Here is a 10,320-nt window from a genome sequence, read left to right on the forward strand (position 1 = left end):
AGCCTATTCCCTTTAGGGTGGGTGAATTCTTTGATAAAAATGCCCCCGTGGCCCAAAATGGCCGCCATGGGGGCTTGTTGCCTACAGTTCCCTAGCGGGGCAAACAATATCCTCAGGACTGTTTCAGGTTGGGAAAATGGCATGGGGGGGAGTTTCTCCAAAAGTTGTGCGATCAGCGTATCGTCTGCCATCTTAGCATTCTCCGTTTCGGCCACCTTCCTGTCAGGACGGCTATGTTTCAGGGCGAAAAAGTCTTGTGGCATTTTAATCACTCTTTTGGCATCCTGGGAGTTAGTGCCACCATTCTTTCCCATAATCTGATGTTTTTAGAAGGATGAAGGTTAGCGAAATTACTGTGGGGTTGATAGGAAAGTGAGAGCCCACAGATCAAACGACCGCTATCTTCCTTGGCGTCGCCACGCCCCCTCGATATACAGTTTACATTGTGCCAGGAATGCAGGGAACTCCTCCACATTACCGCCAAACTTTTCAGGAGGGGTTATAATACAAGCATTGTTTGCACAGTTTGCAGGTTTTTTTCATCGAACTATTCACCCCATACCATGACAGATATTTCCTTCGTTTTTAGATATAATTTGTGGACATCCCATCTGGCTCCATCTTAGGGCTTAAATGTATGATACTCTTGAGACATGTCAGGTCACAGGTATTACAGGTGACACATCACAGACTCACAGCCAGATATACATGGGGGGAATTCACCTTAAACATCTCTTGTTTGCTCGTGGCTGCGAGGGAGTGCTGTGAAGAGGAAGAAGGGGCTTCCAGTTTCCCTCCCACTCCACTTTCTCCAGTTTCACCTGTTTATGGTGAATTCCCCTAATGTTGTCTGACTGCTAGTTTAGTCGCACGCCTGTGACCCAACATGTGTTGGCGATATCAAGTATTTGAGCCCTTAGAAGTACATCACCGCAGTGGAGCGGTGATGCAGGCAGTAAATGAAGCCTGCATTCCATCTGACTGAACAGCTTCGGCTGTTCGAGTCCCACCGTGGCTGGGGTGAGCTCCTGGTCTATATCCCAGCTCCCGCCCACCCAGTGGTTCGAAAGCCTGCATGGGCAAGTAGATGAATGGGTACCTGCTCTTAGAGCGGGGGGCACCCTTCCTTCCCTTGTGATTGCAGCGGTGGAGCAGCAGAGCATGGCATTGGCGGCTGAGCGGCGGAGTGTGGCGGCGACGAAACATGGCGGCGGTGGTCGGGTCGAGTGACCCAAGCGGAGATTGGTCAGTGAAGCACGGTGGTGGGGCAACGCGGTAGGCCGGAGCCAATTGGGACAGAGGCTGGCTGCAGAGCGCGTGCGCTGTCGGGCGCTGTTGGCCCACGCCCGGAAGGAGTCGCCGCGACCGGAAAAAGAAGATCTGCGCCAAAGACGTCGTCGCCCGGATTGAAGAACCTCCGCAAAAAAAGAAACAACAACTAAGACCCTGCCATGGGTGCCTGATAGGCTGTCACTTCCCCCTCATTGTATGTGGCCCTAGTAAAGGTAATGTAATTAGTAGTTGTACAAATGTAAACCGCTCAGAGCCCTTAGGGGGTGAGCGGTCTATAAATTGAAAGTAATAAATCATCATCATCATCATCATCATGGAGCAATGATGGGCTGCATCTTCCAAAGAGTCACCTGGCAAAAACTAGTTTGAAAATGTTATTTTTTAAAAAAAGTATTTGAAAAATTTACTGCCCCATTCATTAGGGGTATATTTTTACCCAAGAGGTTCTCAGATCAATTAAGGCGGCTGATGTTGAAGGTCTGGGGTACAGAACAACGAACCTATATTTCCATAGTTCTTTTTACATCTCCAAGGATGCGTGTTAGATGGTCTCATTATTCTAGCTTCTGCAAATGCAACTTAAAATGTACACATGGCAAGCACAGGGTGCATTCTTCTGACTAGCTGGGATCTGCATTGTAGTTGTTCGATCTAAAGAGTTCAAGGATACCCAGACCTATGTGGACATATTGTGGAGTCTTAAGCCTTGCCAAGCTCATTTCAGCATTTAGTGGATGTTTCATGGCTTTTGAAAATATTGGTCCAGTTCAAGGTCTATATCTTTATTGATGCTATTGTTTAAAAAGGACCTTTTTCTCACTTCCGGTGGCTTTGCAAATACACACCCCAGTCTTGTAATTCAGGAGCTTTCTATCTTGTGATTGTTATTATATGATTTTATTTATTTATTTTATTTATTTTTGCGATTTCTATCCCGCCCTACCCAGTGGCTCAGGGCGGCTAACAACAATGTTTAAAACAGTAAAACAATAAAACAATTTTACATATATAATAAAACTGGTGCTTCAAATCTATACAAATCTATACATTATGATTGCATTCTTTCATTGTGTATGTATGAAACAAGGGAACATTGGTTATTAGAATACTTATGAATATTTCATAATGCAAAAAGAAAAAAAACGCACTTAGACTTGTTATTTGAATATTTATTGTTGAAAAGCATTCCGCATTTAGCTTAGGCTATTAGATTAGATACAATGGAATATCTTCATGCATTCCAGATCACTACAAGTCAGATCCCGTTGCATTGCCTTTTGGATGTCTCACTCGGTTGACTGGACTGATTTATCCTATGTAATCTGCCTTCAGTCTCAGTGAGAAAGGCAGACTACAAAAAATGCAAACAAAATAAATAAAGGGATCTTCTCCACATTCATTCCAGTGAACAAAAGACACACCTAGCTTTAGTAGTGAGCAATTGTTTTTAAAGCCTTCCATGGCCTTGATATAAAACACCCTGGATCATTACATAATAACATAAGAGACGCCAATGTTGGATCAGGCCAAAGGCCCATCCAGTCCAACACTCTGTCACACAGTGGCCAAAAATACCAGGTGCCATCAGAAGGTCCACCAGTGGGGCCAGGACATTAGAAGCCCTCCCACTGTTGATCATTGTTATCACTTTAGCTTTCCTCACTGAGAACTATCTCCACCATCCAGGCGGAAAGCTCTATACGGCATTTATTGATCTTCGCAAAGCCTTTGACTCTGTTAATAGGTCCCTAGTATGGAAAAAATTGCAAAAATTAGGCATGAACCAACGCCTTTTGTTCTTATTGCGCGAATTCCATTCTGCAAACACCTGCCAGGTTAGATTTGATGGGAGAGGATCCCTTACACATAGAATCCCTGTGACCAAAGGTGCTAAACAAGGGTGTGTTCTGGCCCCCTCCCTCTTTGACCTTTTTTTTTCTATTTTTTCCTCATCTAGTTAAAATTGAAGGTCACCCCCTGAAAGTGAACACCATTCCAGTTTCTATTTTATTATATGCGGATGGTGCTGTGATCCTCTCTTTTACCAGGGTAGGTCTAATGCACCTCCTATCAGAGTTTGCTACCTATTGCAGACAGAACTCTCTTTTTGTTAGGTTTTTTTTTAACATTCTCTTTATTCGTTTTTTCAAATACAATGAAATATCTGTTTACAACTTAATATACATCCTCTGTTTGCAGAAATGTTCCCATACTCCATTATATATTTCCTTCTAATTTTTATCATTACATAACGTTAATATGCGTAAAATTACAAATACATGTGGGACACTTATTCATCTTTAATCCCCCTCAAATACATTCCCTCATTGTTGTTCCTTTAACCAATTATAAAACTTTAACCAAAACTTTTCTAAATCTTCCCATTCTTTTTCTTTTTGTTAGTTTTGATAAGACCAAAATATTGGTCTTTTCTAAATCTTGGAAGCGCTTTCATTGGAGAATAGAGGGTAGAGAAATTGAACAGGTTAAATCATTTAGATAACTTGGAATTCTGTTTCAGTACAACTTAAAATGGTCCTCTCATTGGGAGCATTCCCTTATTTTGGCCAGAAATAAGATCACAGATATTACGCATTACTTTCATCAAAGAGGAAATCAACTTGTTCCAGCTGCCCTCTGAATTTTTCAGGCTACAGCCAACTCTCGCCTGTTGTATGGGATTCCTGTGTGGATCCAGGTTTTTCTAAAGAGATTGAATGTATTAACGCCTTATTTCTGTGCAGAATACTTGGGCTCCCCAATTCTGTTGCTTGTTTTACTCTCTGTGCCGAGTTGGGTTTACATCTTATCAGGGCTATTTTTGGGCAGGAACGCACAGGAACGGAGTTCCGGCTGGCTTCCAAGTTGGCCACGCCCAGTAGGAACTCATTAGCATAATAGGCCACACCCAACATCAGAAACTCATTAGGATTGGCTACATTAGGGGTGTGTGGCCTAACATGCAAAGGAATTCCTGCTACAAAAAAGCCCTGGGTTTTGACAACAAACAAGGTAAACAGAATAACAAGCAAAAGGTGGGTGTGGCTGGATGACCACACTTCTGGTAACATGGGTGTGTGGCCTAATATGCCAATGAGCTGTGCCGTCAGGGGTGTGGCCTAATATGCTAATGAGTTTCTGCTGTTGGGTGTGGCCTATTATGCTAATGAGTTACTGCTGGGCTTTTTCTACAAAAAAGCCCTGCATCGTATTGAATCAAGGGCGGGGTCTATTGTTATTAAGTTTTGGCTTTGTCTCCATTTTAGCCCTCCTCCTATCAGTCTTACTGCTCTCCTCCCTGCAGACCCTTACACCCCAAATTGGTCCCAATTCGTAGTGTCTAAAATCAAATCCATTGGCATTGATCTGGATTCCCTGGCCAATCCTGCTGAAATGGATATAACTTCGGACTGTCCAAAGGAGAATTTGGGACATTGAAGCTCAAGTTATTAATGCTGGTAGCTCTGGAGTCTGTTCTCCTCGTTTTCTTGGTCTTTTCCTCGCACAAGATTCTACGGCCCAGTATGTTTCTGATTTGGTAAATCCCTCGCACTATAGAGCTTTTATGCTTGCCAGGTTCAATCGCTTCCCTTCGGCTGTTTTGACAGGCAGATATAAGGGTATTCTATATAAAGAAATAGTCTGTACCTGTCTTTACAATGAACCTGACTCTGTGCAAGATATTCTTTTTCGCTATTCTCATTCTTTGCTACATCATTCCTTGATCCGTCCTCTTCTTTCTTCTGCAAAATCTATGACTAATCATGACCTAGGTTTTTTTGTTATCTGACAAATCTCCTGAAATCACTGCAGCTGTTGCTGAGTTCCTGTTTTATGTATGGAAGTTAAGGATTAGAGACTGCAATACTTAGACTTACTCCTTCTTCCCTCCTTTTCATTAATTCCAAATGGGTTCTGTTTTGCTGTACAATTAGCTGTACAATTCCTGATTTGCTGTACTATTATGCCATTAAAGGTTTCTCTTTCTTCTTCTTCAAACACAGTTACTGTGTGTATGCAACCAGCGAACACATCCTCTGCACCTAGCAAGATGGAAAGACCTACGCAACTTGTTTTTTAATTTCTTATTGCCCCAGACTGATATCAAGGACTCCACTGAAAAACAGCAATATAGAACAGTTGAAGGACCAAAAGGAGAAACTGAACTTCCTCCATAGCTGCTTGACAATACCAGTTCAATAGATACAAAAACAGCAACATTGTTGACGAGAAGGAACAATATAGTGATCACTGCTTGGAAATGGGCATCAGTTTGGGGGCCCTTGTGGCCCCCCCAACTATCCAGCATCCTCTGACGGTGCCTCCAAAGAGAGAAAAGTAACAGGACAGCAGAAATGGCACAGATACTAAAAGCTGCAGAAGGTCCAAGTGCCAGCAAAACATACATACGGAACGCCATCCCTGTGTTGCTGATGTCAGTCTCATTTTTATTTTGGAAGAAATTAGAAAAGTTCCTATTATCTTCTGTTTCCAAGATAGTGTATGCAAGGGGTAGGGTACTGGCCAAAGACAAAATTGCAGAGCCAAGGAGCCAGGTCGACACCAGTCCCGAGAGTTTTAGTTTCAAGTGGATGAAGAAGGGGTGGCTGAAGTCTGCGATCTTCACACAGTAGTAGGTGCACAAGGAAGTTGTGAGCCAGATGTTGCAAGAGAGCAAGTACCAGAAGCTGAACGTGTACACTCCGAGAACATAGCCTATCCCAGTGACCCAAGGGCAGAATTTATCCAGGATGTGCCATACTAGATTTGTGCACCACAAATATATCCTGATGCTGCCTTGTAAGGTCAGGATCCCGTCAGTTGTGCTCAGGCATTTCTTTTTCATCCAGTCCCTGCCACTGACAGTCAGGATGAAGACATCCATCCACATGCTTCCCAACAGTAAAATGGTTCCAACCAGGATGGTAATCATGTTGATGGTAAACAATTCGCCTGTTGTGCTGCTGTCAGAACCGCTTCCCATTCTCCAGATTTAGGTGGACTCCTTGGGTAAAAACACACTGGGGGGGGGGGGGGGATCCAGCAATAAAACCAAAACAGCCTAATGGCTGAGCGGGATGAGACTGGGTTGCAGATTCGCCGTGCCTGCCCACAATAATGGTGATATGGAAAACACTGCTTTGTATATGTTCCACCCAAAGGAGAAGGTATTTTAGTAACGGCTAATCTGGCGTAGTACGCATGTAAATGTGGTCTGTATTCTGTTACGGGGTCCGGCGTCAGACATCTATATTTAGATTTGAGCCAAAGGGTTCTTCTGAGATTGGATCTGAAGGATAATTTCCAAAAGCTCCACTTCTTTCCCCCAATATGCACTTTTAAATGACCGAGTGTTTGGATTCCTTTGGCCTGAATGGGACCCAGTGAGTAGTGGGCTGTGTGCATCATGTTTGGAAACCTATAACCATCTAGCCGTCCAAAAAGGTTGAGGTTGTGAAGTCAGTTTATGGTTTAGTCAGAGGCAGTGTTACACCATTCTAAGTTGCTCGAAGTCCATGGGCTTAGAAGGGGGAAACTGTTTATGATTTCACTGCTAGTTTCTCATCATTTCCGCTACTCAACAAAAGGTCTGCTGTATGACTCCATTGCTTGACATTTTAAACAAATGCCCTAAGGAGATGGCCTTTGTTTCAGGGAATTCCTATTTCCCTCAGGTTTCCTAATTCTCTTTGGAATGAATGGCATGTCCTAGGAGGTGAAGTGCCTTAGGCTTTAGGACAGTTGGTTGGCCCAGGTTAAAACCTCTATTCCTAAGGGACAGATGCAATGCTCATTCTTCATGTCCTACAGCTGTGCGTTTTGCTTAAGTCCTCCCTTTGATGTATAAAAGAGAAGAGATTGGATTTATACTCCGCCATTCACTACCCAAAGGAGTCTCAGAGCAGCTCACAATCCGTAACCACTCCCCTCCGTACAACAGACACCCTGCTGTGAGGTATGTGGGGCTGAGAGAACTCTTTTGAGAACTGCTCATGAGAGAACAGCTCTGAAAGAACTTATGACTGACCCACGGTCACACCAGCAGCTGAATGTGGAGGAGCAAGAAATCAAACCCAGTTCTCCCAGATTAGAGTCTGTGCTCCTAACCACTACACCAAACTAGCTCTTGCTACGTCAGGTTATATTCATGCTGCTGTGTCGTTTTTCTTACGTGTATGTGTGTGTTTAATTGTGTTCCCATTCATATATGTCCTTAATTAGATAACCGTAACATCCTGTGGTCATGTTGAGCTGCGGTGGCTCAAGTGGTTAAGACGCTGAACTGCAGGTTGTGGAAGGTCAGTAGTTCAGCAGTTCGAGACCCGAGTGTGCCGCAAGACGGAGTGAGCTCCCGTCTCTAGTTCCAGCTCCTGCCAACCTAGCAGTTCGAAAGCAAGAAATTGCAAGTAGATAAATAGGTACCACTTCGGTGGGAAGGTAACAGCATTCCGTGCGCCTTGGTGTTTAGTCATGCCGGCCACATGACCACAGAAACGTCTTCGGACAGCGCTGGCTCTTCGGCTTTGAAACGGAGATGAGCACCGCAACCCTAGAGTCGGACTCGACTGGCTTTCGAGCAAGGGAACCTTTACCTTTACCATCCACTTTCAGTGCTTATAGTGCCATTTCCCTTCCAGTAGATTCTCTGGTGGCAGAAAGTGCTGCGAGGTTGCTTGTTTTGGTATATGTTTGCCCCCCACCCACCCAGAACCCCATCTTGGTCAGCGATGACATCAGAACTGGACTTTGGGGCAGAAATTCTGGATCACAATCTGAACTGGCTTTTGCTTTCAAGTGTTCATTACCATCCAAGGGGCCCATGAAATAATTTGATTCTAAACTCACCTGACTGCACTGTTGATATTGCTGCTGGATCTCAGGTGTGTTGTCTGATATATTTTTTTAATTTAAAGTTTTTTTTATTTTTAAACTATAAAAAGAACAAAAGACAGCGATACCAAATATCAACAGTAGACTCAGATAAGGTACTAATCAGCTTAGAAACTCTGTTCAGATATGTTTACATGCAGTGAATAACGTCATAGTATTTTTGAGGAACCTTGAACTTAGCGGAGTCAACGTTAAATATAAGTTCTAGAAAAGGAAACCATTTCAGGACATACTAGCACTAGCAACAACATCAGATATTTTATCAATTGCGTAATATTCCCATAGCTTTATACGCCAAGATGTGTGTTGTTTTTGGGCTCTTTTTGTAGCAGGTACTCATTTGCATATTAAGCGACACACCCCTAATGTAGCCAATCCTCCAAGAGCTTACAGTAGCTCCTATAAGAAGAGCTCTGTAATCTCTTGGAGGATTGGCTACATTAGGGGTGTGTGGCCTAATATGCAAAGGAGTTCCTGCTACAAAAAGAGCCCTGCCGGGCATCTCAACAATCTGACGATGCCTGCCCCCAAACACACCCACTCCTCCCCAAGAATCATCTCCTCTTTTACCTTAGTTGGAACCATTCCCAGGATCCTAGACCACCCCTTCTCCCCCTTTGCCAAGTCGGGATGAACATCAGATCCATATGCATCCTCCAGTCCTCTATTTTTATTCTCCATTGCTTTACCTCTTACTGGGGCCAGAATCTGACACAAGGGGTATATTTTTATGCTAGCAGGGGTGTCAAACTCATTTGTTATGGAGGGCTGGACACACACACACAAAGATTTTTTTACTTAAAGACATGCTTGAAACATTACCATTTTTGCAATATTTTGTCTATTTGTCTCTGATGTGATGCTTCTTGCTCTGAATTATTGCTTCAAAATGTCTGTGCTGTAGCAATCTGGGAGCGGGAGGAGCCTCAGCCCAGTGCAGGGAGCAGAAGCTTGCCTATCTATCTCTCCTGAGCGATTGAGAGAGTCTGGGAAAGCAAGCCATGACGCAACAGCAGAACTGGAGGAAGAAGCAGGAGACAGCCAGTCCCTTGCGGGCCTGATAGAAGCCCTCTGGGGGCCTGATCCGGCCCCTGAGCCGCATGTTTGACACCCCTGTGCTAGAGGTTCTCAGATCATTTAAGGCAGCTGATGTTGAAGGTCTGGGGTAGAACACAATGAACCTATCTTTCTGTAGTCCTTTTTACATCTCCAAAGATGCGTGTTAGATGGTCTCATTATTCTAACTTCTGAAAATGCAACTTAAAATGTAAAAGTGGCAACTACATGGCGCATTCTTCTGGCTGCAATGGAATATCTGAGACTACCTGGGATCCAAACTATGGCAACAAACTATGGCAGGTCCTTAAAGAGATGGGAGTACCAGACCACCTCACATGTCTCTTGAGAAACCTGTATAAGGGTCAAGAAGCAACAGTTAGAACCGGATATGGAACAACTGATTGGTTTAGCATAGGAAAAGGAGTACGACAAGGATGTATATTGTCACCTTGCTTATTTAATATATATGCAGAGTACATCATGCGAAATGCTGGCCTGGATGAATCACAAGCCGGAATTAAGATTGCTGGGGAAAAGATCAACAACCTCAGATATGCAGACGATACCACTCTAATGGCAGAAAGTGAAGAGGACCTAAAGAGCCTCTTGCTCAGAGTAAAAGAGGAGAGCGCAAAAGTGGGCTTGAAGCTCAACATCAAAAAAACTAAGATCATGGCATCCGGCCCATGATAAAAAGTTTTGCCAACAAAAGTCCACATGGTCAAAGCAATGGTATTCCCAGTAGTCATGTATGGCTGTGAGAGTTGGACTATAAGGAAGGCTGAGCGCTGAAGAATAGATTCTTTTGAACTATGGTGCTGGAGAAGACTCTTGAGAGTCCCTTGGACTGCAAGAAGATCAAATCTGTCAGTCCTAAAAGAAATCAACCCTGACTGTTCCCTGGAAGGCCAGATAATGAAACTGAAGCTAAAATACTTTGGCCACCCAATGAGAAGGGAGCACTCACTGGAGAAGACCCTGATGCTGGGAAAGATTGAAGGTCAAAGAAGACGGGAACAGCAAAGGTTGAGATGGTTAGACAGCAGGCCCGTAGCTAACATGGGGCCCACGGGGCCC

Source organism: Gekko japonicus, unplaced genomic scaffold, assembly GCF_001447785.1.
Source record: "Gekko japonicus isolate JY-2015 unplaced genomic scaffold, Gekko_japonicus_V1.1 scaffold4176, whole genome shotgun sequence".
In the NCBI taxonomy this organism is placed as follows: Eukaryota; Metazoa; Chordata; class Lepidosauria; order Squamata; family Gekkonidae; genus Gekko; species Gekko japonicus.